General features: G+C 36.3%; 1 pseudogene; it reads left to right on the top strand.

The window, feature by feature from the left end:
- The first annotated feature begins 316 nt into the window (after positions 1–316).
- On the top strand, positions 317–1,959 carry LOC137734261 (probable adenylate kinase 7, mitochondrial; annotated as a pseudogene).
- The last annotated feature ends 16,280 nt before the right edge of the window (positions 1,960–18,239 follow it).

Raw genomic sequence — 18,239 nt, 5'->3', positions numbered from 1 at the left:
TAAAGAAATTGAGAAATCAAATCTTTTGTCAAATAAGGCATATAAGAAAACGTGATGTGTAGGTACAGTGGGATTTCTCTGTTGAATCGACATAAATATGGAATTAAAACTCTAGAAATTGAGAAATAGAATCTTTGTCAATTAAGGTATTAGAAAACGTGATATATTTTGTGGTAGGTTCGGGGTATAGTGGGATATATAATGTCTCTGTTGAATCTATATAAATGAGTCATTGGATCGACTAGGGTTTTCATCTATATACAAGAAGAAGATGGGATTCCATAAAGTTTTCGTTCTCTCTTTAGTTACCCTGGCAATGGCTTCCCTTTTAGTTGCAGCTGGTACTCCATCTTTCACTCTCTTATCTAGACTTCGTTTTACTTTTCCTTTTGTTTTCGTTATGTTGAGAATTGACTCTTTTATTCAAGGATAAACTACCATTTAACCCTCTAAATTATTATTGCGTTTAAAATTGACTCCTTAAACTATATGAAATCTATCAATAACCCCTCACTGTCTGTTTCAATGAAATTTCATCCACTTAGCCATCAAATACTAGCCTGACACTTCACCCTGAAGAGTGAATGATGTGCTAGCTACATGTGAATCTGATGGTGAGGAGTTATTGGAAAATTTCAAATAGAGGGTTAATTTATCAAAAACATAGTTTAGGAGGTCATTTTCAACTGAAGTAATAGTTTAGGAAGTTAAACGGCAGTTTACCCTTTATTCAAATATTGCAGAATTCTAGTTACTGAGTTAATCCTCTCTTCGAAATTTTGATACTGCATGCTATACTTACACTAACCCTATGAGCTTTGGCATTGCTTTCTATTTTGCATGAAGAGGAGGAACGGAGGAAGACAAGTCGGGATCGGATGCTTGACTCGGAAGGGTGCGTCCCGGGAAGAGGTGTGCAGTGGGTGCTGATCGGAGACAGGGGCGCGAAGAAGCACTAGTACGCCGATAGGCTCTCGACGCTTCTGCAAGTTCCGCACATTTCTATGGATCCCTCGTCCGCCAGGCGCTCAACTCTCGCTCTTCTCTTTACAAGCAGGTTAATTTCTTGGTTTTTAATTTCAATTGAATTTATTTTGCAAGAATTAGGATTTTTCTGGAGTAAAAATATTATATTTTCCCCTTTTTTTGGGAAGAAAATTGAATGCTTTATCTTTTTTTTGGTAATTTTAGATTGCAAATGCAGGGAAGCTTGTTCCGGACGAAGTGATATTTGCGTTGTTGTCGAAGAGGTTGGAAGAAGGATACTATTGCGGCGAAAACGGATTCATTCTCGATGGGATTCCTCGAACAAGAACTCAAGAAACAACAACACAAGCTGTGAGTTGACTTCTATGACAAAATCAGAACTTTACTTCATGGTTTGTGATTAGAATTTTGGGAAATATGCAATGCGCGCAAATAGAACCGGTTGTAAAATTTTAATTAAATTGAACCCCAAGGGAACCTAAACCATCATATTTTCGGAGAATTTCTGTAATTTCTGTGGGAAATTTGATTTTGTTTTGTTTTGATGGAGATTTGATGCTAAATGTTTTTATTTGTTTTGCGTGTTATAGGAGGTTGTTGACCAAATTGCTGATATTGATTTAGTGTTGAATTTTAAATGCACAAATGAGGAACCGCAAACTTCTCTGCTTGCCGAGAATATCTTAGCATGGCAGCTCCGTTAGAAATCTGAATCTGCAGAGTAAGGAAGAACTTCTGAAATCTTCCCCTGCTGGTGATTTCGACAAACGTAGGAAATCATCGAAAAATGGTTTGTAATCCGTTTCTCTCTTATCTCAGACCATGTCGCTGGAAGATTACTACAGAAAACAGCACGAACTCATCGATTTTCAGGTCCAATCCGCACCCGGAGAAACCTGGCAGGGGCTGTTGGCTGCTTTACATCTTCAGCATATAAATGCTGTCAATTCTTCCCAGAAGCTCACTGCCTGATTACGCTTCATCTGCGTCTTTTTTTCTTGGTATGCATTCCGGGAGTATACGTATAGATATAAGATGTGAGAATTACAGAGTTTGGTTGGAGTTCATGAGTGTTGAATGTTCCGACTTCAGGTTTGAAATTTTGGTCATCCAAGTGTTATTTTGTCGCTGTTCATCCGTTTCTATTTATTACAGCTACTCGCTGTTCATCCAAACCTCCCGAAGGAGTTCGTACCTGACAGAAGTTTGACAGCCATTTCTCTTGGATATCCCTAATCCCCAATTTCAGAGTCCAAATTGACAATCCCTAATTTCGAAATCACAACCCCTAATTTTAATACAAATATCAGAATCCCTAATCCGAATTCAAATTCAAAACCAAAGTCGACAAATGATTCAGGAATGCGCAGTTTCTTACCTTGAGGCTTGTGCAGTGTAGAGTGTTGTGCAGTGTAGAGTGAACTAGGAAAGAAAGAAACTCGCGAAACTGCTGTAGGAAAAGATGAACGTAAAATATTCCGTGCACTAAAAGATCATGTGGAAACTAAGGTAAAGAGTTTGGAGGGTGAGATTCTGTCCGTTAGGATGCCAAGTAGCATCACTTGGTTAGCCTAGGTATCTCAATTGTTGAGTTGGATATCTTTAGCTTGCAACCAGCTATATAAGCCAAAGATATGTACGGATGCAATGGTTGCTAATGCTTTTGGAGATAAAGTGAATCAGTTCGGAACGACGCCTTTGTCAATCTAATTGCAAGAACGACATGCCCCAAGATTTCATTTTCAAAGTTCATGTTTCTGATGATGGGTTCGTGGTAATTGATTCACCTGCAGTGCAGGTGTTTGATGAAAGGTCGCACTCAAACAAATGATTGTGATCTTCAATTAGGCGATCATATGCCAATTTCTGACACCGGGGGTACACTTATTCGTGGGTTCTTTACTTCGAATGTTCAGACCAAAAATGCTCCGAGTTCTAGATGTCTTGTTTGTAATGAAAAATGGTACTATTGTGAATTTGAAGCTTGGCTTCCATGAGTTGATTCGTGACATAGGAGGGACATCTAGTCCAGGCCTCTTTAACTTGAAGTCTATTGGGGACAATGTTTTGGAGACAGACCCATCTACTGAGGACGATTTTTTGGAGGCAGCAAAGCCCTTTGGGTTGGATGATGAGACGACTTTTCTTGCCTTCAACCTGTTTGATAAAATGTGTTACTCAAGTTGGATCCACTACCATATCAATCAAAAGAATACTAGTGGAATTTTCAAAGTCAAAATGTGTGTGTGTTATTTGATGATAGCAAGTGACTCGTGGAATATTACTATGGTCTATGATAATTTTGAATTTCAGGAAGCGGAAGCTATTCTTTCTATTCAATTGCTGGGGGAAAACCACGATCCCCATATTTGGCACTTCAATTTAAAATGGTCGATATATCGTTCAAAGTGGACACTAGGCTGCTATTGAGTGTAGAAATTTGGTGGAAGGAGTTAATTTGAAGCTTAAAGATCCCACCAAAGTTTTGTCATCTTCTCTGGAGAGTTGCACATTATATCCTTCATACGAGAGTTGCATTTTTTTTGCGGAGAATGGTTGACTCGCCCAAGTCTTTCAGATGCCATCTATGGGCAGAAAGTAGTTATCATGCACCTTGAGAATGTCCAGTAACCCAAGAGGTTTGGAGGCAACTTGGTTTCCCGGATGCGGCTAATTTATGTGATTGGGTGATGCAAGTTTGGAATGTTCTAAACTATGTACAGCAGTGTTTGTTTGCTATTGGTGCATGGACATTGTGGAATGTTCGCAATTCTTTGTGCTTTCGAGATGTGAATACGAAGGTAGTGGAAATTATTTGTTTGGTGAAAAACTATGAGGAAAGCATTCATTAGGCTCTTGATCAACCTCATATGAGGTCTTCTTCTCTAGCTCCTATATTGCAATGGACGTCCTCTCCGGAGATAGGTGGTTACAAACTTAATGTGGATGGTGCTCTTGATATGTACAGTGGCTATCATGGTGTGGGTGCAGTGATGAGGGACGGTATATATATTTATTAAGTAGCTTTAAATTTATTATTCTAGTTTGGATCAGGTTTTTGTTAGAAAAATATATTATTGTAGTTTGGATTGAATTTTTGTTAGAAAAATATATTTTAAATTGACGGTTGAATTAGTTCATTGTATTCATATAGAGTCAAGGAGTGTAGTTGTAAAAAATCATCAATATCGGAGTTGAAATAACATTAAAATCGTGACTTTTCGTTTATAACCGTCGAAAAGTTTTGTCCCATTACTTGATCTCTGAATGTTTGGTTTTTGTGATTTTTGCCGTATATGATTTCAAAGTATATACAAACAAGTTTGATGGTTAGATCATTGAAATGAGTTTTGTAGAATGCATATCCTATTAAAACAATAGATTCACTAATACTTAAGAGTTTTATTTATATTTTCATTAAGTATAACATACAATTTCGTGGTATCCACTAGTGTAAATATTTTAAATTGAAGATCGAATTTAGTCATTGTATTCATATAGGGTCAACGAGTGTAGATGTAAAAAATAATCAAAATCAAAGTTAAATAACCATTAAATCGTGATTTTTCGTTTATATCCGTTGAAAAGTTTTGTTCATTTACTTGATCTCTGAATGTTTATTTTTTGTGATTTTTGGTGTATATGATCTCGAAGTATATACAAACATGTTTGACAGTTGGATCATTGAAACTAGTTTCGTAGAATGCATGTCCCATCAAAACAATAGATTCACTAACACTAAAACAGTTCATTTATATTTTCATTAAGTATAACATAAGATTTTGTGGTATCCACTAGTGTAAATATTTTAAATTGGAGATCGAATTCAGTAATTGTATTCATAGAGGATCAAGACGTGTAGCTGTAAAAAATCATCAAAATCAGAGTTAAAATAATCGTTAAATCGTGATATTTCGTTTATAACCGTCAAAAAGTTTTGTCTCGTTACTTTTTTTGTGATTTTTGGCATATACGATCTCGAAGTATATACAAACAAGTTTAACGGTTGGATCGTTGAATGGTGTGTGTATATATATATATATATATATTAAGTAGCTTTAAATTTATTTATTTTGTACGTATAACACTTAAGAAATTGAATGGTATATATATATTTATTATGTAGCTTTAAATTTATTATTGTAGTATGGATCGGGTTTTTGTTAGAAAAATATATTATTGTGGGTTTTATGTAAAAAAAAAAAATTGAATTTGAAGGGAGTAAAGTTACATTTTCAGTAAATTTTATTATTTTCTTTTTTATTATTTATAAAAATTATTTTTATAAATTTTGTACGACGAACCAATAATTCGTCCCGCAAAATCCTTAAATTTGGATGGGAGCTAAAAATGGGACATGGGAATTTTTTTTTAAGACTTTCAGCGGCTAATTTTTCGTCACGCAAAACTTTGCGCAACCAAACTCTAAAAATTTGGGCAGCCACCAAAAATGGGACGCGGGAATTTTTTTTGAAATTTTTTTACACGTGGTCCTGCATAACTTTGCGTGACCAACACTCATTGCGCAAAACTCTAAAAATTTGGATGGGCACCAAAAATGGCCCACATGAATTTTAAAAAAAATTTTTTTTAGTGGTTGCGCGACCAATTTTTCGTCGCTCAAAATTATGCGCGACCATTTGTCACACAAAACTCTATAAAAATTTGCGCAAGCAAAAAAATGAGACGCTGGAATTTTTTTTTTAAATTTTTTTAAGACTTTACGCGACCAACATTTCGTCGCTCAAAGTGATACGGTTTTTAAAACCAAAATAACTCCTCAATAATTTTCTCAATGTCTTTCTCTACTCTTACCTCTCATCTCTCCTTCCCTCTCCCCAAATCCGACCCTCTCTCACACTCACTCCTCTCACTTAATCTCTCTTCTCCCTCTTCGCTATCTCTCACTCTCACTCTCACTCTCACTCACTCTCTCATCTCTCTCTCACTATCTCCTTTAAGTCTCTCACACTTACTCCCTCCCTCTCATTCTCACTCACTCTCAATCTTGCCAAAAGGTATATTCTCCCCAAAATTTAATTTTTTTCATTAATATGTATTTTTGGAGTTAGTTTGGAGTCGAGTTTGGGGTCGGATTTGGGGTATACCAATTTTAGGGGAGATTACGCCAATTTTTTGCTATTTTTTTTGTTATATGACCATATATATATATATATATATATTTTTTTTTTTTGTAGGGAATCGTCGAGGTTTTGACAGCTAAAGTTGAGGATTAGGACGCTATCAAAACATATCCGCCACTACTACCACCAAAATAGACTTGTGTTAGGATTTTATTATTGTACTTTGTTAATTTATGTGTACATTTTGAATATATTATATATATTGGATAGTTTGATCACTATTTTTCATATGTAATTTTATTTTGAATATGTCAATTTAAATTAAAGTGTTTAAAAAAATAAAAAAAAATTTAAAAAGTTAAAATTCAAAAAATCTTGCGCTACCAAATATCTTGTTGCGTAAACAATTAATATAAGAGAATAGTAAAACAAAAAGCCAAAAACCTTGTGCGACAAAATATTTCGTCGCGCAAAATATTAAATTAATTTATTTTAATTAAAAAATTAAAAAAAAAATTATAAATATTTCGTTGCGCAAAGCTTTGCGTGACGTTATCTTTGTCGCGAAAAGTATCTTTGCACGACAAACTACTTCGTGGTGCAAAGATACTTTGTGAGACAAACTAATTCATCGCGCAAAGTAGCTTTGCGCGACGAAGATTAATTTTCGTCATGCAAACTGTATGATGTAAATATTAACTTGACATACAAATTAAACCCTATAGTTGACAATTGTAGTATATATGTAAGTAGGGATTGTTCTAAACCGGGGATTAACTAGGGATGCTAATCAACACAAATAAGGCTTAAAAAAACTAAATTAGACTCTACAGACTCAAAACTGACTTAAAACACTCAAAACAGCAACAAACAATAAAAAAGACTCAATTCTAGACCTAACAAGTGATTTTGACAAAAATAAGACTTAACTTGACTCAAAAGACTACAAGAAAACAGATTTTGACTCAACTAACAAGACTCAATGAAAGGGGAATTGTTTTTGACGAATTTAAAACTTAAAACATAAACTTTGCATAAAACACTTTGTAAAAACAAATTTGGTGAATTAAAAAGGGTGAAAGGCTAGTTAGAGGGTCCTTCTCCACACATGACATATGTATACAAACCAATTTCCAGTTATTATTCCTTTAGACTATGAATGACAACGCCCTAATTTAACCGTGAAGAGCACAAATTAACTTTCAAATTTTCCTTAACTCATTGAATTGGACGGGATACGCATCACAACCAAATTATCCTTATCAAGTTTCCTCACTATGAAAAACATGATAGAAAGACATATCAAAGGTCATTAAGTTTTTTGAAAACCATAAGCATTGACGAGGCATTCGTAACTATGAAAAACATGATACTCATACCAAGGATTTGCTTAACACAATCATGACTAGTGACTTCCACTACTTATGAATATAAGTTCATAATGATTAGGTGAAACTCCCTTATACTCTAACATCAAATTCATGCATGCAAATTAAGTGTCGACCCTCAATCAACATACATAAACAAGTTTTGATAACTTAGATAAGTAAATCACATTCAAGACTCAAGAAACAATAATTGGATTAATCAATTCATATAAAACATATAATCATGGCTTCGAATTCACCTCCAACTATAAAGAAATTAGTTTCTCATGTTCATAATAATTGAAAACCAAATTAACATAAACATTGAACTAAAATTAATGATAGAAAGAACCCAGAAGCACTCCACACTCCAATGGCATGCATAGCACTCCCTTGGATGGTGGCAAGCATAGCACTCTTCTTCTCCTTCCTTCCTTGCTGCGACACTAGGGTGAATTAGGTGTTTGATGGCTGAATGTATAAATGAATGTATGAGTGAATGGATGGATGATTTCTGCGGCATAAGCATGTATATATATGCTAGGGTTTCACAGCAAAGCCTTGTAGAACAAGGATAGGGCACGGCATAAGCTGAATAAGAATAGAATTGTGCAACCAAAACCCAAGTTGAATGGGTTAAAACAACCAGAAACCAAGGGGAATTAGGATAGAAAGGTGCGGCAACATTAAAGCTTCTAGAAGAGATGTTTTAGAACATATTTCTGACTCCAAATCAACAACACATGCGGCAAGGGTGTAAGAGAAGAATTACAACTCCCAATCCACCAAGGAATGACACATATGCGGCACACAATGGATAAGGCTTCTAGAATCTGAATTATGTATTTAAATGTATGATTAATCCCTTCTAAATAACTGGAATTAAGGCACAAATTGATTTGGATAAGATAAGATAGGATAATACTAGATTTAGGAAAGGATAAGGTTGGTTAGGATAGGATATGATAAGATAAGGTTTGGATAATGTTCCATGTTTCTTGCTCTTTCCTTATCTTCTTTGTCTTGAACTTGTTTCTCCAAATTTGTAGCAAGTTCCTAGCCTCTTTTGACTTCAATTTCGTCCATCCACCTTGCTCCATATGCAAGCTATCCATTTCATGCCCAAAACTGCTCCAAATGGCACCAAAATGCACTTTCTTGCCAACTTTGCCATTAGGACCTACAAACACACGAAAAATTGCTTCAAACACTATAATAAATGGAAACTAACTATGTAAATGCAAGAAAACAGGCTAACTAAGTCGCATAAATATACTCCTATCAAATTCCCCCACACTTAGCTTTTGCTAGTCCCCGAGCAAAAGAAAACAAAACAAACAAAACATAACCTAGACCTTCCAACATTTACCTCAGGGATTTCCAATACAACATGACATGTTAAAATTCACTACTCCAACAAATTTTAGTTATCCCTACCCTCGACCATATACTTAACCGTAGTAACCACTCACTAACTCGCATTTAATCAATTAAAACAACATTTTGAATGTAGTAACATGCCTTAGAGAATTCCCTCAATTCCTCACTAGATATACTCTTTATTTTCACACAGATTTTCTGACTACACTCCCTACACTAGGTATATGTGAGAAAATTGATGTAAACATGTAGACTAACACTCACATATATATAATAAAATAAGGCGATTTCTGGAATTATTAACATGTATATGATCTCATGAACGGAATGCCACTACTTAGACGCGAGAACCAGGCAAACCATATGCTCATACCAATTTTAAACTCGACATAATGAAACACATAAAAATCAAGATAGAAGTCAAAGGATTGTAAAGGGGCTAAGGTATTGGCTAACAAAGAAAGGTTAGGATAAGCAAAAGTTCTTAAAGCAATAGTAAGCAAAGTAATGAAATAAGCACTTAGAATTCACTTTTGAATGCAGAAATCAACTTTGAACACCAAGGGAAACTTCACACAACACTTAGGGCCATATTCAAACTTTTGGACCATTTCTTCAACAATCAATACTTTTGAGTTCATTCTCACTTATTTTTAACTCTTTTTCTTCTTTTTTTTCTTTCTTTTTCACGTTTCTCTCTCTCTCTTTTTTTTTCCCGTGCCCTTTTCTTTTTTTTTTGGCACATAAATCATACATCTTCATAGATTTCCAATGAAAAATCCTTCCCCCACACTTGTTTTTCTGCAATTTGTAGATCAAAAGGAATTCCCTATAAGTCATGCTCCACTATACTTTAAGAACAAGGGTATGGATGGTCATATTCTAAGCTAAGCAAGGATAATGTGGTTAACAAAAGAAATTGGCTAACTAGGGCTCAAAGGGGTTAAACCTACAATACATATGCAAAGGGTAAGGCTTTTTGGCTCTGGTTTAACTAAACAACTTCATCTTATTGTATGTTATGCAATCAATATCATGCTTTGAATGAAATGGGCATGAGTTCTAGTATTTAGAACTATAGTGATATAACGCATTCTAAGTAGCAACCAAGCAAAGAATAATGAGATCATGCAATGACTTTACAAAACAAAAACATCAAGATTAATAACTCTCCAATTAAAGTTTAGGCTTAAGTCTCTCAGGGTTGTAGCGTTAGTTTGAGTTCCTTCCCTCAAGCATGTTACAAAAACTGATTTTTTTCCTTTTTGTGATTACGTGTGAATTCATAAATGACAACTATAACTAAGCATAAACCAATGAGCATATCAAACTTCCATCCATGTTTGTAAGTTTCTTTAATAGTCATGCAATTAAAAACCAAATCCTCATCATTGTGTTGGAAGGTATCATAAGACACAAACAAACACAAAAACAAAAATGACTCTAAAAACAACTCTTTTGGGTTTTTCAAACACTCATTTTCGATTTTTTTCTTCAAATTTTCGGATTTTCTGTTTAAGACACATAAAAACACCTCAAAACACACTAAAAACACTTAAAAACAATGAGTAACAACTTTAGAAGTGATAGCTGATAAAATCCCATGAAAATCATGCAAAAACAGCTTGTTTACCCCCCCCCCCCAACACTTAAACGAAACATTGTCTTCAATGTTTTAAACATAAACTCACAAACCAATAAACAATTAACACAACTAACAACCATGGCAAAGTAAAAGCAATAAAGAGTAGGGTTTAGGAACTAAAATCTGGTTGTGGAGTGTTGGAGATTTCTAGGTCTTCTTTATTTGCGTGGGTTGCCTCCCAAGAAGCGCTTGCTTTAACGTCTTCCAACCAGACGATACCTCCTTTTAAGCTTTATTGGAGCCCAGAGCTTGGAGGGGTATATCCTTCATGACATGCTCCTCAAAGTGCTCATAGTATGGCTTTAAATGATGTCCATTCACTTTAAAATCATTTCCGGTCTTTAAACTTTGAATTTGGACTGCACCATAAGGAAGGACATTAGTAATAACAAAAGGACTAATCCATTTAGAACGTAACTTACCTGGAAACAATCGAAGGCGAGAATTGAAAAGTAACACTTTCTACCCTATAGAGAACGTCTTGCTACGAATCATCTTGTCATGGAAAGCCTTTGTTTTCTCTTTGTAAATGCAAACATTCTCATAAGCCTCATTCCTTATCTCCTCAAGCTCATTCAATTGAAGCTTCCTATGAATTCCAGTAGCATCTATGTCCATATTGAAAGTTTTGATGGCCCAATGTGCTTTGTGCTCCAATTCAACGAGAAGATGACATGGTTTCCCATAGATGAGTAGAAATGGGGACATTCCAATTGGTGTTTTGTAGGCCGTACGATACGCCCACAATGCATCATTGAAACGCAAGCTCCAATCTTTTTGGTTTGGCCCTACGGTCTTCTCCAAAATTTGTTTGATTTCCCGATTAGAAACTTGGCTTGCCTACTTGTTTGAGGATGATAAGGTTTTGCCACCTTATGCGTGGCGTTATACTTCTTGAGCAGTGCCTCAATGGTTCTATTGCAAAAATGGGAACCCCCATCACTTATAAAAACCCTTGGCATTTCAAATCTTGCAAATATGTTAATTTTCACAAATTTAGTAACCACTTTGGAATCATTAGTACGGGTGGCTTTTGCTTCCACCCATTTCGAAACATAATCAACCGCAAGTAAAATATAAACAAAACCATGAGATGAAGGAAAAGGACCCATAAAATCAATACCCTAAACATAAAAAATTTCGACAACAAAGATGGGGGCCTGCGGCATTTGGTCTTTTGAACCAATGTTTCCAGTTTTTTGACAACGATCACATGTTAGACAAAAAGTTCTAGCATCCTTAACGAAAGTAGGCCAATAAAAACCACATTCAAGTACTTTACGTGCAGTCCTTTGAGTGCTAAAGTGACCTCCATATGCATAAGTGTGACAAAAAGTTAAAATCGAATGAAATTCAGAATCATGCACACACCTATGAATGATTTAATCAACGCAATATTTCCACAAAGAAGGATCATCCCACACATAAAAACGAGCCTATTTCTTAAGTTTATCACGTTAGTGCTTATTTAGAGTGCTTGGAACTTGTTTAGACACCAAATAATTCACTAAATCGGCATACCATGGCACACTTACCTTGATGGACAGCAACTGCTCATCTGGGAATGTCTCTGGGATAGGCACGGCATCCTCTTCATGCACCATACGGCTCAAGTGGTTAGCTACCATGTTTTCACTTCCTTTCTTGTCTCGGATTTCGATATCGAACTCTTGGAGAAGAAGCATCCAACAAATAAGCCTTGGTTTGGCCTCCTTCTTCGTAAGTAAGTACTTCAATGCTGCATGAAGAGTAGATTATAACATTAGTACCAAGTAAATAAAAATGAAACTTATCTAAAGCGAAAACAACAGCAATAAGTTCTTTTTCCATTGTGGAGTAGTTCAATTAAGCATCATTTAAGGTCCGGGATGCATAATATATGACGTGTGGCTGCTTGTTCTTCCTTTGGCCTAAAACAACACCAAATGCATAATCTTAGGCATCACACATAAGCTCAAAAGGAAGACTCCAATCTGGTAGAACTATGATAGGGGCCGAAGTGAGCATCTCCTTAAGGTGTTTGAAGGCCTTCTCACATGCTTCATCGAACTTGAAAGGTACATCCTTTTGGAGAAGTCGGCATAGGGGTTGAGAAATCTTTGAAAAATCCTTGATGAATTGCCTATAGAATCCTACATGTCCAAGAAAAGAATGAACCTCTCTTACCGAAGTAGGAGATGATAAGTAGCGTACAAGATCTATTTTCGATTTATCAACCTCAATACCCTTGGCCGAAACAATGTGACCTAAAACTATGCCTTGTTTTACCATGAAATGAAATTTTTCCTAATTTAAAACAAGGTTAGTGTCAATGCATCCTTTCAAGATTAAAGTGAGATTATGTAAACAATCATCAAACAAATCGCCAAAAACATTAAAAGCATCCATGAAAACTTCAATAATCTTCTCCACAAAATCTGAAAAGATACTTACCATGCATCTTTGAAAGGTGGCTGGTGCATTACATACTAAATGGCATTCGACAATAAGCAAAAGTACCAAATGGACAAGTAAAAGTAGTATTTTCTTGATTATCTGGAGCTATAACAATTTGATTATATCCCGAATAACCATCAAGAAAACAATAAAAAGAATGATCGGCTAACCTTTCAAGCATTTGATCAACGAAAGACAAAGGGAAGTGATTTTTCCTTGTGGTGGCGTTGAGCTTCCTACAATCAATGCAAACTCTCCAACTTGTTTGGATACGAATTGGCACAAGCTCATTCTCGGCATTCTTCACCACTGTAACTCCCGATTTCTTTGGAACAACTTGAACCGGCAAAACGCAATGGCTATTCGAGATAGGATGAATCACTCCATAATCGAGAAGCTTGATAATTTTCTTCTTCACAACTTCTATCGTTGGAGGGTTGAGTCAGCGTTAAGCCTTTCGAGTTGGTTTAGCCCCCTCTTATAGAAGTATGCGATGCATGCAAGTTGTAGGGCTAATACCCTTAATGTCGGCCAAGGTCCATCCTATGGCTGTTTTGTGCTCTTTCAACATAGTGAGGTTAGCTAATTGAGATTGAATTTCATAAATTGCACTTACCTCATTCACTTGTTGTTGCCGTGGGGGTTCTCTTTGTCCAACTCCCTCATATTGTTGTGCATTCAAGGCTCGATTTGCAATTAAGATCTTAGCAGCCAACGGTGTTTTGTCAACCAAAGCATCTCCTGCCGAGGCATCTAACATTTATCTCTCAATTGGAAGGAGTCCCTTGTAGAAATATGAATTAAAAGCTCTTCCTTCATTTGATGTTAAGGGCACGATGCAACTAGAGTCTTGAAACGCTCGTAGTACGTTGGAAAAGACTCCATTCGGCTTTGTTGAATGCCACTATTTCTCTTTCTCAAGAGAATGACTCTTGAAGTTGGGAAAAACTTCTCTAAGAATGCTCGCTTCATGCTTTCTTAAGAAGTGACGGTTCCAGGTGCCAATTCATATAACCAATCTTTAGCCTTTTCCAAAAGAGAGAATGGAAAGGCTTTCATCTTCAAAATGTTCCCATCGACATTGTTGGGTGTCATGCTTGAACATACCACTTCAAACTCTTTAAGATGCTTGTTTGGATCTTCCATGGACAGCCCATGGTATTTGGGAAGATGATCCAGCACACTTGACTTCAATTCAAACTCATCGGTCTTGCCTTGAGCCGTCCTAGGATATTGAATGCATAAAGGCACGGCATTGTCCAACCCTGAGGCGGAAAGTTCCTTGATTGTTCGATTATCCGTAGCCATAGCTTGTTCTTCTTCTTCCACTTCTTCTTCTTCAGATCCTCAGAACTAGATGGACTAGGTTCTGGATGCCTCATCTTTCTTCTCAATGTTCATTCAAAGTCATCATCAAACTCCAATATGTGCTCACGAACCGGTTGAGAACTACGAGTCATAAACTAGTAACTATAACAAAGCAAACAAACAAGATAAAATCATAAAACAAAATACAAACACACGGACAGAAAAGAAAAGACACACGACAATAACTAGGGGAAGATTAGCAATTTTGCTAATCCCCGGCAACGGCGCCAAAATTTGATGTGAAAATTAACTTGACATACAAATTAAACCCTATTGTTGACAATTGTAGGATATATGTAAGTAGGGATCGTTCTAGACCGGGGATTAACTAGGAATGCTAATCAACACAAATAAGGCTTAAAAACACTCAATTAGACTCTATAGACTCAAAACTGACTTAAAACATTCAAAATAGCAACAAGCAATCAAAAAGACTCAATTCTAGACCTAACAAGTGATTTTGACAAAAATAAGACTTAACTTGACTCAAAAGACTAAAAGAAAATAGATTTTGACTCAACTAACAAGACTCAATGAAAGGGGAATCGTTTTTGACGAATTTAAAACTTAAAACAAAAACTTTGCATAAAACACTTTGTAAAAACGAATTTGGTGAATTAAAAAGGGTGAAAGGCTAGTTAGAGGGTCCTTCTCCACACATGACATATGCATACAAACCAATTTCCAGTTATTATTCCTTTAGACTATGAATGACAACGCTCCAAATTAACCATGAAGAGCACAAATTAACTTTCAGATTTTCCTTAACTCATTGAATTGGACGAGATACGCATCACAACCAAATTATCCTTATCAAGTTTCCTAACAATGAAAAGCATGATAGAAAGACATATCAAAGGTCATTAAGTTCTTTGAAAACCATAAGCATGGAACAGACATTCGTAACTATGAAAAGCATGATACTCATACCAAGGATTTACTTAACACAATCATGACTAGTGACTTCCACTACTTGTGAATATAAGTTCATAACGATTAGGTGAAACTCCCTTATACTCTAACTTCAAATTCATGCATGCAAATTAAGTGTCGACCTTCAATCAACATACACAAACAAGTTTTGATAACTCAGATAAGCAAATCACATTCAAGACTCAAGAAACAATAACTAGATGTAATCAATTCATATAAAACATATAATTATGGCTTCAAATTCACCTCCAACTATAAAGAAATTAGCTCCTCATGTTCATCATAATTGAAAACCAAATTAACATAAACATTGAACTAAAACTAAGGATAGAAAGAACCCAAAAGCACTCCACACTCCAATGGCATGCACAACACTCCCTTGGATGGTGGCATGCACAACACTCCCTTGGATGGTGGCAAGCACGACACTCTTCTTCTCCTTCCTTCCTTGTTGCAGCATTAGGGTGAATTAGGTGTTTGATGGCTGAATGAATGGATGAATGATTTCTACGACATAAGCATGTATATATATGCTAGGGTTTCACGGCAAAGCCTTGCAAAACAAGGATAGGGCACGGCATAAGCTGAATAAGAATAGAATTGTGAAACCAAAACCTAAGTGGAATGGGTTAAAATAACCAGAAACCAAGGGGAATTAGGATAGAAGCGGCAACATTAAAGCTTCTAGAAGGGATGTTTTAGAACATATTTTTGACTCCAAATCAACAACACATGCAGCAAGGGTGTAGGAGAAGAATTACAACTCCCAATCCACCAAGGAATGGCATATATGCGGCACACAATGGATAAGGCTTTTAGAATCTGAATTATGTATTTAAATGTATGATTAATCCTTTCCAAATAGCTGGAATTAAGGCACAAACTGATTTGGATAAGATAAGAAAGGATAATACTAGATTTAGGAAAGGATAAGGTTGGTTAGGATAGGATAAGATAAGATAATTTGAATAATGTTCCATGTTTCTTTCTCTTTCCTTATCTTCTTGGTCTTGAACTTGTTTCTCCATATTTGTAGCAAGTTCCTAGCCTCTTTTGACTTCAATTTCGTCCATCCACCTTGCTCCATATGCAAGCTATCTATTCCATGCCCAAAACTGCTCCAAATGGCACCAAAATGTACTTTCTTGCCAACTTTGCCATTAGGACCTACAAACACACGAAAATAGCTTAAAATACTATAATAAATGGAAACTAACTACATAAATGCAAGAAAACAAGCTAACTAAGTCACATAAATATGCTCCTATCACCGTATCGTTACGAGCTTTGTGAGACAAACCATGCTTGACCAAAATTTCATGGCGCAAGGTTTTGCGCGACAAAATTGTACTTTGCGCAACGAACTTATTTCGTCGCGCAAAGTGTTTTTTGTAGTAGTGACTCCTCCAATGTTGTTCAGACGGTTATGGGGGAAGTTGTTATTTTACAGCGGAGGAAGCTTTTGCGGATGTTATTCGTTGTCTCCTTCGTTCTCACCAGTTGGCTGTTAAATTTATTCCACGTCAAGCAAAATGTGGTGGCACATCAAGGTGTATCATTTTCAGACGATGTCGGTCCCTATGGTTATTGAGTTGTTTGTTTAATGGTTATAATGTAACGTGATATGTTTTTTTGTTTCTAGCATGGGTGGCTCTTTTTCCTCCCTCAGGGTTTTTCCCATTTGGCTTACCTAGGATGAAGTTTTTTCATGGCCACGTTATTTTCGGTTTCTTTTGGTCTGTTATCAATGAAATCCTTTATTACCTTCAAAAAAAGTGTGACATTCTTCCTCCCTCTAATTCTTCTTTGTCTCAAATCCAATCATCTTGTTAGATCTACGCTTTTCCTACTTTGGCAAGCGAACAAATCAAGAATATTTAACAAGATGGTAGATGGCTCGATGCGAACTACGGTGGCGCTGCAGACAGATTTAAATTTATGTGGTTGGGTGTTTTAAATTTTTTTGTTCTTGCTATGTTTTCCACTTATATATATATATATATGTACATATTGTAGACAATTCATTTTAAATTTCTTTTGTTTTTTTAGTCTCTTTTGGATAGATTTTAGTTTGTTTACAGTATGGATTTTCTGTAACATCCCGTCCCGAAACTAAAGAAACGTACATTTAAATTTACGTTATTACCCCTAGTTCGTTCGTGTACGATTAGTTTTGTGTTGTGTGATGTGGTGGGACCACACACACTCATACACTCTCTTTTCTCCCGGGATTCTCTCCCTCATTCCCTCACTCTTTGTCTCTCTGTCTCTCTCTCTCTCTCTCTTCCTCCCCGAGTTCACCTTCTTCTTCTTCCTCTACACACGGACACACATACAAACCTAATCAAATCTTCACCAAACAAGAAACCAAGACCACCATCGTGTTCGTGGAGCTGAGAGGAGTTCAAAGGTGCCATTTTCAGGTAAGGATATCGTTGTTTTCACGTCGTTTCAACGAGGTCCGATTATTGCACTGTTCATGCAAACCTAATCTAGCTTGTTTTAGGAGATTCTAAGCTTGTAGATGTGTTTGTGAGGTCCCAAGGAGCCTCGGAGTGGTTCGTTGGGTGAATTTGGACGTCGGGATCGTCCTGTACGAAGTTGGCCGATTCTTGAAGTTGAAGACAGGTATGATCTAGCAATTTTTAGGCCTTAAAACTAGTCTAACGTTGTTCTACTAGTCCTAGGCTTCATTTTGGTATAAAGAACGTGAAATTTGGTTGAAAAACGAAGGAGAAAACAAGGTTTGAAAATTACCCAGTTTTCCGGCGCCGTCGCCGGCGCCGGAGGTTCGCCGGAGAAGAAAGAGGAATATTCCGTTAAGTCTAACGGAATATTCCTAACGGCAGTGGACGGAATCTGGTTAGATTTGACGGAATATTCCGTCAGTTAACGGAATATTCCTGACGGCGTCTGTTGACGCCGTCAGTGTGCAGTGCACGTGGGCCGTCAGTGCGCGTGCGTGGTCCAAAAATTTTTCTAAAAATATGGGTGTGATCCTGAGGTTGTGTAGATCACATTGGTATATTCATTTGTCCA

This window comes from Pyrus communis, chromosome 5 (assembly GCF_963583255.1).
Source record: "Pyrus communis chromosome 5, drPyrComm1.1, whole genome shotgun sequence".
In the NCBI taxonomy this organism is placed as follows: domain Eukaryota; kingdom Viridiplantae; phylum Streptophyta; class Magnoliopsida; order Rosales; family Rosaceae; genus Pyrus; species Pyrus communis.
This window is presented reverse-complemented; position numbering and strand designations above follow the sequence as displayed.